This window comes from Phasianus colchicus, unplaced genomic scaffold (genome assembly GCF_987193195.1).
Source record: "Phasianus colchicus unplaced genomic scaffold, bPhaCol1.hap1.1 HAP1_SCAFFOLD_49, whole genome shotgun sequence".
Taxonomy (NCBI): Eukaryota; Metazoa; Chordata; class Aves; order Galliformes; family Phasianidae; genus Phasianus; species Phasianus colchicus.
Window position 1 is genome coordinate 409,327 of NW_028325227.1, and position 11,922 is coordinate 421,248.

The 11,922-nt window shown below is 57.9% G+C and overlaps 3 pseudogenes; all 3 read left to right on the forward strand.

Moving 5' to 3' along the window:
- The window catches only part of LOC149911961 (uncharacterized), a 9,316-nt pseudogene extending 3,737 nt beyond the window's left edge, over positions 1–5,579 (forward strand).
- LOC149911962 (uncharacterized) lies at positions 4,357–8,681 on the forward strand (annotated as a pseudogene).
- LOC149911963 (uncharacterized) lies at positions 7,459–10,868 on the forward strand (annotated as a pseudogene).
- Positions 10,869–11,922: the final 1,054 nt, after the last annotated feature.

The window sequence follows — 11,922 nt, forward strand, 5'->3', positions numbered from 1 at the left end:
TAGCCTTAGGATGGCTTTGGGGCTCTTCCTCTGTAACTCACGTCCTAAGGCAGTGAAGGTGTTCCCTTGGTCTGTACAAGTGGTTCCTGTACAAAGCCATGGTTGTCTGCCTGTAACAGATAGTGAAGGTGATGGTTTTGTGACTGCAATTATGGAGTCAGCATTTTAATGGCAGTTGCACCCCACTAACATGCAGCTTTTTCTGACACAGGCAGGAGACGGGCAGCAGGACTGCAGCTCCTCTGGCAGCTTTGCAGCTACGTCAGGAAGCAGAAGACGTGGATTTAACAGAAGAACTCAGTTACTGGGACGTTCCCCTGTTCTTCCCCTACCTGTCCCCTTGCCTCAGCCCGGATTCCTCTTGCATTCTCGTAGGTGTCCCTTCCATCCCCCAGGCTGCTCCTTGCTTCCCCCAAGCTAATCCTTTACCTTCCCATAACAGACCACCCGCAATTTCCTCAGAGCCCCAATAGCTCCCTCAGTATTTCCCCAGCAAGACCCTGTAGGCACCCCACAACCCCCCCGAGAGCCCAGAGCCCCTTACTGACCTCCTCAGACCTGGTACTCCTCCCTCATTGCTGGCCAAAAACCTCACAAACCTCCATAGTCCCCAGCAGCACCCCATATCGCCCACTGAACTACCACTGAACCCCCTTATTTCCTCCCTCAGACCTCCCTTAACACCTCCAGGGCTCTTTACCGAACTCACAGAAAACCACACTCCCTGACAGCACCCCTGACACCAATACCAGGCCCCTCCTCTCCCCCTGCACCTGCAGGCTCTGTTGTCATATCCATCCCATGGGCGTATATCCCCCACACCCCGCCACAGAGCCCCATAACTCCTCCAGGAGCTCCTCAGACCTGGTGCACCTCCCCCACAGCCAGCCTGGGACCTCACAGAGCCCCATAGTCCCCAGCAGCACCCCTTATCCCTGCTCTGGGCTCCCCTAGATCCCCCCTATTTCCTCCTTCTGACCTCCCTAACCCCCTTGGGTCATCCCTTGGATCTCGCAGACCCCCACAGTCCCTGGCAGGACCTCCATCACAAGTCCAGGACCCCAGTAGCCCACCTGGGGCCACTCCTCACCCCCTTTTCCTTCCAGATCCCATACAACCGTACGGTGCTGGGGCTGGGGTGACTGCTGCGGAGCTGAAGCAGGTGTAGGGCACAGATGTGGGTGAAAGTGATGTGGGGGGCATTGGGGATATGGAGGCACAGGAACATGGGAGGACATGAGGGGATGTGGGGATATGGGCCACAGGCTGCAGGAGCGGAATGCTGCGCAGGAGAAGGTAACGTGTGAGGTAAAGGTGGGACTTGTGGCTGTGGGGACGTGGGGTGGCATGGGGACGTAGGGGGGCTGGGGGCACGTGGGGAGGGGTTTGGGGTGAGAATGGGGGATGAGGGGCGGTGTTGGAGTGCATTTCTTGATTTCTTCCTGAGAGGGGGTTGGGGTTCCCTGTGGCCCAAAGGTGGAGCCCTGATCCATAACCCCCCATAACCCCTTATCACTTGGCGTGACCCCAAGGCTCCACATGACCTATAACCCTGTGAGCACCATAACCGCAGATGAGGCTGTGGACAGTGATGGGTCTGTTCTTGGGTTGTTCAGGGGGTACTATAGGGTGGCTCTGGGGCCGCTGTGGATCAGCTGCCTGTAACGTCCCCTGACCCTCACCTTGCCCACGTCTTGCTGGGCAAGATGGGGTTCAAAAGGGCAGTGGGGGGCTCTGGGAGAGGTTTCATGATTGGAGCAGATTCACCGCCAGCTCCGTGTGGGGCTACGTCAGCCCCACTGAGCTGTGGGTGTGTCCCATAGCTGCCCCGTAGCTGCCCCAGAGCCATCCTAGAGCACCCCAGAACAGCCCCATCGCTGCCCACAGCCCGTGGCCAGCAGCAGTTCCACCACCAGCTGTGTGTTGGGTAAAGGCAGCTCCTTGGTGTGGCTCTGCCCCATAGCTGCCCCAAAGTGCCCCTTTGGGGTCCTCCCATAGGTGTTCTTTAGCCGTCCCACAACTTTGCAGGGCTTCCCCACATCCCAGCAGATCCCCCCGGTGCCTGCTGGGTGTGCGAGAAACGCTCTCATCACTGCCGTTCCGTCAGGCACAGCTCTCGGTGCAGCAGCAAAGCTCGTCCGTTATTGCTATGGCATTACTGCACTCTCCCTCCTCGTGGTGAGGGACAAAAGGCGCAGCTGCTGCGTGAGTTCCTTCTGCTCCTGCAGCTCTCCTCCCGTGGCAGTCCCTGCTTGCCTGTTCCCTCTTGGCTGGGGACTGCAGGTTCACAGTCTACGCCACGCATCTGCTCTGCTGTTTTTCCAGATGAGGTCTACGGCCAACCTGTTCCTTTTGGGTTATTGTGTGCTTTTCTATGCAGACAGGCAGGCAGGATTTCTTACAGCTGTTGCATTTGCTGTGTCTCAGGCTCCGTCCTGCACCTGTGCCTTATCTCGTGTGCAGTCTTCACCTGACCCTGGTCAGAATGTCCTGGCCCTGCTGTGCTCTGCTCAGCATCTGTCTGCTGAGCAACAGCACTCTGTCACTCTGATCCTACCTTGTGCTATCCCTGCAGACATTAGAATACTTTCTCTGCCACTCTTGAAACCGTAAGAGGTCAGATGATTTCCAGCAGCACACAGCTGCCACACACAGCCATGCTGACCACGGCAGGCTGCAGCTTCTTCTTGCAGAGTCCCGTAGCAGCGGGTGACCGCTACGGAAAAGGGGAATTCCACCGCTGATGTTCTCCATCCTTCTTCTGCACCACCATGCAATCCTTCCTCCCCGTGCTGCGCTGCTGTCAGAGTTCTTTGTCCATTTCTCGGGGTCGTTGCAGCAACTGTTCCAAATTTCTTTACCACTGTCCCTACTGCTCCAACTGACCCAATCTGGGACGCCTTTTTGTAAGGAATTCTGTGTTCATTCTGCAGCTGACTTGGACTTCTTCTCCCATGTCCCCATTCAGGAGTTGATCTGCTTCAGTCCATCCCAGCTCCATTCCTGGTTCAAGCATCCCTCCTTGCCATCAGCCTGGCTCCAGTCCCTTCCCCAGTCGCAGTGGGATCGGTTTGTTCTGTTCCCGTCCACTTAGAGAAACAGAAGCTTCCTGCCCACCAAACCTTGCAACAGGCATTTCCCTACAGAAGCATTCACGTCCTTCTTCTGGCCCCTTCGGCCAGTTCCCAGCTCTCCAAACTGAGATGTAGGGCTGCAGCCCAGCCCATGTCTTCTTTGGGGCAGCTCTGGGGCAGCGCCACCCCGAGGCGGAGGTGCCTTTTCCCCACACACAGCTGGTTCTATGGCCACATGGGGTGAGGACACGGGGTAGTGGGTCACGTGGGGGTCCTGCAGGGTCACAGAGTTGTGGGGTGACGTTGGGTCAGATGGGGTTCCGGCTCACAGTGATGGGGCCAGATGGGATGGTAGGGTTAGATGGGGTGTCATGGAGTTACGGGTCACATGGAGTTAGATGGTGGGGGTGAGGTGGGGGCAGGGATCCCAGAGTTCTGGGGCCACATGGCAGCGGGTCGCAGCGTGATGGGGGCAGGCAGGGTCAGGGAGTCACAGGGTGGTGTGGGGCTATGGTTCACACAGGGCCGTGGGTCAGGTGCAGCCATGGGGTCACGCACGTACAGGGTTATGTAGTCATTTTGGGTTATGGCTCGTGTGGGGTAATGGCTCATGGCCCCACCTTTGGGCCACAGGGACCCCCAGTCCCCTCTCAGGAAGAAGTAAATCCACTCCAACACTGCCCCACAACCCCCTTTTTACCTCAAACCACTCCTCACATCCCCACCTTCCTTCTGTGTCCCCCTATCCCAGTGTCCCACCTGCAGCGCACATCCTGCCTTCTCCTGGACAGCACTGTGCTCCTGCAGGCTCTGTTGTCATATCCATCCCATGGGCGTATATCCCCCACACCCCGCCACAGAGCCCCATAACTCTTCCAGGAGCTCCTCAGACCTGGTGCACCTCTCCCACAGCCAGCCTGGGACCTCACAGAGCCCCATAGTCCCCAGCAGCACCCCTTATCCCTGCTCTGGGCTCCCCTAGATCCCCCCTATTTCCTCCTTCTGACCTCCCTAACCCCCTTGGGTCATCCCTTGGATCTCGCAGACCCCCACAGTCCCTGGCAGGACCTCCATCACAAGTCCAGGACCCCAGTAGCCCACCTGGGGCCACTCCTCACCCCCTTTTCCTTCCAGATCCCATACAACCGTACGGTGCTGGGGCTGGGGTGACTGCTGCGGAGCTGAAGCAGGTGTAGGGCACAGATGTGGGTGAAAGTGATGTGGGGGGCATTGGGGATATGGAGGCACAGGAACATGGGAGGACATGAGGGGATGTGGGGATATGGGCCACAGGCTGCAGGAGCGGAATGCTGCGCAGGAGAAGGTAACGCGTGAGGTAAAGGTGGGACTTGTGGCTGTGGGGACGTGGGGTGGCATGGGGACGTAGGGGGGCTGGGGGCACGTGGGGAGGGGTTTGGGGTGAGAATGGGGGATGAGGGGCGGTGTTGGAGTGCATTTCTTGATTTCTTCCTGAGAGGGGGTTGGGGTTCCCTGTGGCCCAAAGGTGGAGCCCTGATCCATAACCCCCCATAACCCCTTATCACTTGGCGTGACCCCAAGGCTCCACATGACCTATAACCCTGTGAGCACCATAACCGCAGATGAGGCTGTGGACAGTGATGGGTCTGTTCTTGGGTTGTTCAGGGGGTACTATAGGGTGGCTCTGGGGCCGCTGTGGATCAGCTGCCTGTAACGTCCCCTGACCCTCACCTTGCCCACGTCTTGCTGGGCAAGATGGGGTTCAAAAGGGCAGTGGGGGGCTCTGGGAGAGGTTTCATGATTGGAGCAGATTCACCGCCAGCTCCGTGTGGGGCTACGTCAGCCCCACTGAGCTGTGGGTGTGTCCCATAGCTGCCCCGTAGCTGCCCCAGAGCCATCCTAGAGCACCCCAGAACAGCCCCATCGCTGCCCACAGCCCGTGGCCAGCAGCAGTTCCACCACCAGCTGTGTGTTGGGTAAAGGCAGCTCCTTGGTGTGGCTCTGCCCCATAGCTGCCCCAAAGTGCCCCTTTGGGGTCCTCCCATAGGTGTTCTTTAGCCGTCCCACAACTTTGCAGGGCTTCCCCACATCCCAGCAGATCCCCCCGGTGCCTGCGGGGTGTGCGAGAAACGCTCTCATCACTGCCGTTCCGTCAGGCACAGCTCTCGGTGCAGCAGCAAAGCTCGTCCGTTATTGCTATGGCATTACTGCACTCTCCCTCCTCGTGGTGAGGGACAAAAGGCGCAGCTGCTGCGTGAGTTCCTTCTGCTCCTGCAGCTCTCCTCCCGTGGCAGTCCCTGCTTGCCTGTTCCCTCTTGGCTGGGGACTGCAGGTTCACAGTCTACGCCACGCATCTGCTCTGCTGTTTTTCCAGATGAGGTCTACGGCCAACCTGTTCCTTTTGGGTTATTGTGTGCTTTTCTATGCAGACAGGCAGGCAGGATTTCTTACAGCTGTTGCATTTGCTGTGTCTCAGGCTCCGTCCTGCACCTGTGCCTTATCTCGTGTGCAGTCTTCACCTGACCCTGGTCAGAATGTCCTGGCCCTGCTGTGCTCTGCTCAGCATCTGTCTGCTGAGCAACAGCACTCTGTCACTCTGATCCTACCTTGTGCTATCCCTGCAGACATTAGAATACTTTCTCTGCCACTCTTGAAACCGTAAGAGGTCAGATGATTTCCAGCAGCACACAGCTGCCACACACAGCCATGCTGACCACGGCAGGCTGCAGCTTCTTCTTGCAGAGTCCCGTAGCAGCGGGTGACCGCTACGGAAAAGGGGAATTCCACCGCTGATGTTCTCCATCCTTCTTCTGCACCACCATGCAATCCTTCCTCCCCGTGCTGCGCTGCTGTCAGAGTTCTTTGTCCATTTCTCGGGGTCGTTGCAGCAACTGTTCCAAATTTCTTTACCACTGTCCCTACTGCTCCAACTGACCCAATCTGGGACGCCTTTTTGTAAGGAATTCTGTGTTCATTCTGCAGCTGACTTGGACTTCTTCTCCCATGTCCCCATTCAGGAGTTGATCTGCTTCAGTCCATCCCAGCTCCATTCCTGGTTCAAGCATCCCTCCTTGCCATCAGCCTGGCTCCAGTCCCTTCCCCAGTCGCAGTGGGATCGGTTTGTTCTGTTCCCGTCCACTTAGAGAAACAGAAGCTTCCTGCCCACCAAACCTTGCAACAGGCATTTCCCTACAGAAGCATTCACGTCCTTCTTCTGGCCCCTTCGGCCAGTTCCCAGCTCTCCAAACCGAGATGTAGGGCTGCAGCCCAGCCCATGTCTTCTTTGGGGCAGCTCTGGGGCAGCGCCACCCCGAGGCGGAGGTGCCTTTTCCCCACACACAGCTGGTTCTATGGCCACATGGGGTGAGGACACGGGGTAGTGGGTCACGTGGGGGTCCTGCAGGGTCACAGAGTTGTGGGGTGACGTTGGGTCAGATGGGGTTCCGGCTCACAGTGATGGGGCCAGATGGGATGGTAGGGTTAGATGGGGTGTCATGGAGTTACGGGTCACATGGAGTTAGATGGTGGGGGTGAGGTGGGGGCAGGGATCCCAGAGTTCTGGGGCCACATGGCAGCGGGTCGCAGCGTGATGGGGGCAGGCAGGGTCAGGGAGTCACAGGGTGGTGTGGGGCTATGGTTCACACAGGGCCGTGGGTCAGGTGCAGCCATGGGGTCACGCACGTACAGGGTTATGTAGTCATTTTGGGTTATGGCTCGTGTGGGGTAATGGCTCATGGCCCCACCTTTGGGCCACAGGGACCCCCAGTCCCCTCTCAGGAAGAAGTAAATCCACTCCAACACTGCCCCACAACCCCCTTTTTACCTCAAACCACTCCTCACATCCCCACCTTCCTTCTGTGTCCCCCTATCCCAGTGTCCCACCTGCAGCGCACATCCTGCCTTCTCCTGGACAGCACTGTGCTCCTGCAGGCTCTGTTGTCATATCCATCCCATGGGCGTATATCCCCCACACCCCGCCACAGAGCCCCATAACTCCTCCAGGAGCTCCTCAGACCTGGTGCACCTCTCCCACAGCCAGCCTGGGACCTCACAGAGCCCCATAGTCCCCAGCAGCACCCCTTATCCCTGCTCTGGGCTCCCCTAGATCCCCCCTATTTCCTCCTTCTGACCTCCCTAACCCCCTTGGGTCATCCCTTGGATCTCGCAGACCCCCACAGTCCCTGGCAGGACCTCCATCACAAGTCCAGGACCCCAGTAGCCCACCTGGGGCCACTCCTCACCCCCTTTTCCTTCCAGATCCCATACAACCGTACGGTGCTGGGGCTGGGGTGACTGCTGCGGAGCTGAAGCAGGTGTAGGGCACAGATGTGGGTGAAAGTGATGTGGGGGGCATTGGGGATATGGAGGCACAGGAACATGGGAGGACATGAGGGGATGTGGGGATATGGGCCACAGGCTGCAGGAGCGGAATGCTGCGCAGGAGAAGGTAACGCGTGAGGTAAAGGTGGGACTTGTGGCTGTGGGGACGTGGGGTGGCATGGGGACGTAGGGGGGCTGGGGGCACGTGGGGAGGGGTTTGGGGTGAGAATGGGGGATGAGGGGCGGTGTTGGAGTGCATTTCTTGATTTCTTCCTGAGAGGGGGTTGGGGTTCCCTGTGGCCCAAAGGTGGAGCCCTGATCCATAACCCCCCATAACCCCTTATCACTTGGCGTGACCCCAAGGCTCCACATGACCTATAACCCTGTGAGCACCATAACCGCAGATGAGGCTGTGGACAGTGATGGGTCTGTTCTTGGGTTGTTCAGGGGGTACTATAGGGTGGCTCTGGGGCCGCTGTGGATCAGCTGCCTGTAACGTCCCCTGACCCTCACCTTGCCCACGTCTTGCTGGGCAAGATGGGGTTCAAAAGGGCAGTGGGGGGCTCTGGGAGAGGTTTCATGATTGGAGCAGATTCACCGCCAGCTCCGTGTGGGGCTACGTCAGCCCCACTGAGCTGTGGGTGTGTCCCATAGCTGCCCCGTAGCTGCCCCAGAGCCATCCTAGAGCACCCCAGAACAGCCCCATCGCTGCCCACAGCCCGTGGCCAGCAGCAGTTCCACCACCAGCTGTGTGTTGGGTAAAGGCAGCTCCTTGGTGTGGCTCTGCCCCATAGCTGCCCCAAAGTGCCCCTTTGGGGTCCTCCCATAGGTGTTCTTTAGCCGTCCCACAACTTTGCAGGGCTTCCCCACATCCCAGCAGATCCCCCCGGTGCCTGCGGGGTGTGCGAGAAACGCTCTCATCACTGCCGTTCCGTCAGGCACAGCTCTCGGTGCAGCAGCAAAGCTCGTCCGTTATTGCTATGGCATTACTGCACTCTCCCTCCTCGTGGTGAGGGACAAAAGGCGCAGCTGCTGCGTGAGTTCCTTCTGCTCCTGCAGCTCTCCTCCCGTGGCAGTCCCTGCTTGCCTGTTCCCTCTTGGCTGGGGACTGCAGGTTCACAGTCTACGCCACGCATCTGCTCTGCTGTTTTTCCAGATGAGGTCTACGGCCAACCTGTTCCTTTTGGGTTATTGTGTGCTTTTCTATGCAGACAGGCAGGCAGGATTTCTTACAGCTGTTGCATTTGCTGTGTCTCAGGCTCCGTCCTGCACCTGTGCCTTATCTCGTGTGCAGTCTTCACCTGACCCTGGTCAGAATGTCCTGGCCCTGCTGTGCTCTGCTCAGCATCTGTCTGCTGAGCAACAGCACTCTGTCACTCTGATCCTACCTTGTGCTATCCCTGCAGACATTAGAATACTTTCTCTGCCACTCTTGAAACCGTAAGAGGTCAGATGATTTCCAGCAGCACACAGCTGCCACACACAGCCATGCTGACCACGGCAGGCTGCAGCTTCTTCTTGCAGAGTCCCGTAGCAGCGGGTGACCGCTACGGAAAAGGGGAATTCCACCGCTGATGTTCTCCATCCTTCTTCTGCACCACCATGCAATCCTTCCTCCCCGTGCTGCGCTGCTGTCAGAGTTCTTTGTCCATTTCTCGGGGTCGTTGCAGCAACTGTTCCAAATTTCTTTACCACTGTCCCTACTGCTCCAACTGACCCAATCTGGGACGCCTTTTTGTAAGGAATTCTGTGTTCATTCTGCAGCTGACTTGGACTTCTTCTCCCATGTCCCCATTCAGGAGTTGATCTGCTTCAGTCCATCCCAGCTCCATTCCTGGTTCAAGCATCCCTCCTTGCCATCAGCCTGGCTCCAGTCCCTTCCCCAGTCGCAGTGGGATCGGTTTGTTCTGTTCCCGTCCACTTAGAGAAACAGAAGCTTCCTGCCCACCAAACCTTGCAACAGGCATTTCCCTACAGAAGCATTCACGTCCTTCTTCTGGCCCCTTCGGCCAGTTCCCAGCTCTCCAAACCGAGATGTAGGGCTGCAGCCCAGCCCATGTCTTCTTTGGGGCAGCTCTGGGGCAGCGCCACCCCGAGGCGGAGGTGCCTTTTCCCCACACACAGCTGGTTCTATGGCCACATGGGGTGAGGACACGGGGTAGTGGGTCACGTGGGGGTCCTGCAGGGTCACAGAGTTGTGGGGTGACGTTGGGTCAGATGGGGTTCCGGCTCACAGTGATGGGGCCAGATGGGATGGTAGGGTTAGATGGGGTGTCATGGAGTTACGGGTCACATGGAGTTAGATGGTGGGGGTGAGGTGGGGGCAGGGATCCCAGAGTTCTGGGGCCACATGGCAGCGGGTCGCAGCGTGATGGGGGCAGGCAGGGTCAGGGAGTCACAGGGTGGTGTGGGGCTATGGTTCACACAGGGCCGTGGGTCAGGTGCAGCCATGGGGTCACGCACGTACAGGGTTATGTAGTCATTTTGGGTTATGGCTCGTGTGGGGTAATGGCTCATGGCCCCACCTTTGGGCCACAGGGACCCCCAGTCCCCTCTCAGGAAGAAGTAAATCCACTCCAACACTGCCCCACAACCCCCTTTTTACCTCAAACCACTCCTCACATCCCCACCTTCCTTCTGTGTCCCCCTATCCCAGTGTCCCACCTGCAGCGCACATCCTGCCTTCTCCTGGACAGCACTGTGCTCCTGCAGGCTCTGTTGTCATATCCATCCCATGGGCGTATATCCCCCACACCCCGCCACAGAGCCCCATAACTCCTCCAGGAGCTCCTCAGACCTGGTGCACCTCCCCCACAGCCAGCCTGGGACCTCACAGAGCCCCATAGTCCCCAGCAGCACCCCTTATCCCTGCTCTGGGCTCCCCTAGATCCCCCCTATTTCCTCCTTCTGACCTCCCTAACCCCCTTGGGTCATCCCTTGGATCTCGCAGACCCCCACAGTCCCTGGCAGGACCTCCGTCACAAGTCCAGGACCCCAATAGCCCACCTGGTGCTGCTGAACCCAGTGTCCTCAGTGAGCTGTGCCACAGTGCAGCACCCTGAGCCCTTCTGCATTGCTGCGGAACGGGACACACGCAGATCCCAGGGCAGTGGACACTGCTCTGCATGTCACTGCCTGGCCCAGGAACTCCTCCCCTGTGCTGTCTGTGAAAGTCTTTTCTTTGCTCCTGGCATAACTTCCATCTCCAGAGCACATGAGGAGTGTCCCTCAGACTGTGGCTCCTGGTTAACCCCGCTGCGTCCAAACGAGGAATCCTGTAGCAACCCACATCTCAAGATGAGGCTACAGCTGTGCCCCAGTGCCCTCATTAAAGAGAGGAGATTGAATTAGCATAACAGGACATCTTTCCTTCTGACATTTCCCACCGTCTGCATGTTGGCTGTGCCATGCAATCGGCATTTGGTCATAGAGCTGTGAGTGCAGGTATGTGTGCATACGGGGTGTGCAGAGATGGTGTTGAACATCAGAGTGTGCACAGTGTGCAAGGCTGGAGCTGCGCTCGTGTCTTCATGCATGTGGGTGTGCAATGGGGTGGGTTTGCACATGTGTGTACATGAACGTGGGTGTGTGCATCAAGGTCTTTGCACGTGGCTGTGTGGTTCTGCTCACATTTGCACGCACATGGATGGAGCGTGCACACAGGGCTGTGTAAGGATGTGCTTGCAGGTGTGTGAATGCACGGGGAAGTCTTTGCACGTCGGTGTGTGGTTCTGCACACATATGCGCACACAGAGCAAGGGAGCAGTGGAGGTTCCTTGGAACAGGAGATTCCTGGGAGAGGCGGAACTCACATGAGAGTGCTGGAGAGCACAGAGCTTGGAAGCACAGCTCCACAGCACTGCGCTCTGCACAACAGCCTGCAGGATGGCATGGAGCACTGATAGAACCAGGACAGAATCACAGAATCACACAGAATGACCCAGGTTGAAATGGATCTCAAGGATCATCTCTGTCACCTTCCCACCACAGGCAGGGCCTCCACCTCCACATTTAATACCAGCTCAGGCTGCCCAGGGCCCCATCCAGCCTGGCCTTGAACAGCTGCAGGGATGGACAGGGCATCCACAGCCTCTCTGGGCAGCTGTTCCAGCACCTCACCACTCTCACAGCAAACAACTTCCCCCTGACATCCAACCTCAATCTTCCCTGCCTCAACTTCAAACCATTTCCCCTTGTGCTGCTGTTATCTACCCTTTCAAAGAGCTGTCTCCCCTCCTGTTTCTAGGCTCCCTTTAGGTCCTGAAAGGCTGCAATGAATTCATCCCGCAGCCTTCTTTTCTCCAAACTGAACAAACCCAGCTCCCTCAGCCTGTCTTTGTAGGGGAGGTGCTCCAGCCCTCTGATGATCTTTGAGGGTCTCCTCTGGACCCTCTCCAACAGCTCTCTGCCTTCCTTGTACTGAGGGCCCTAGACCTGGAGGCAGTACTCCAGATGGGGAGTATGCGCCGCCTCAGCTTCTACAGGTGGGTGTTTGGGGGGGGCACCGAGGAGGGGACTGGGCTTAAGGGAGCCGGGGGCCGCATGCAGC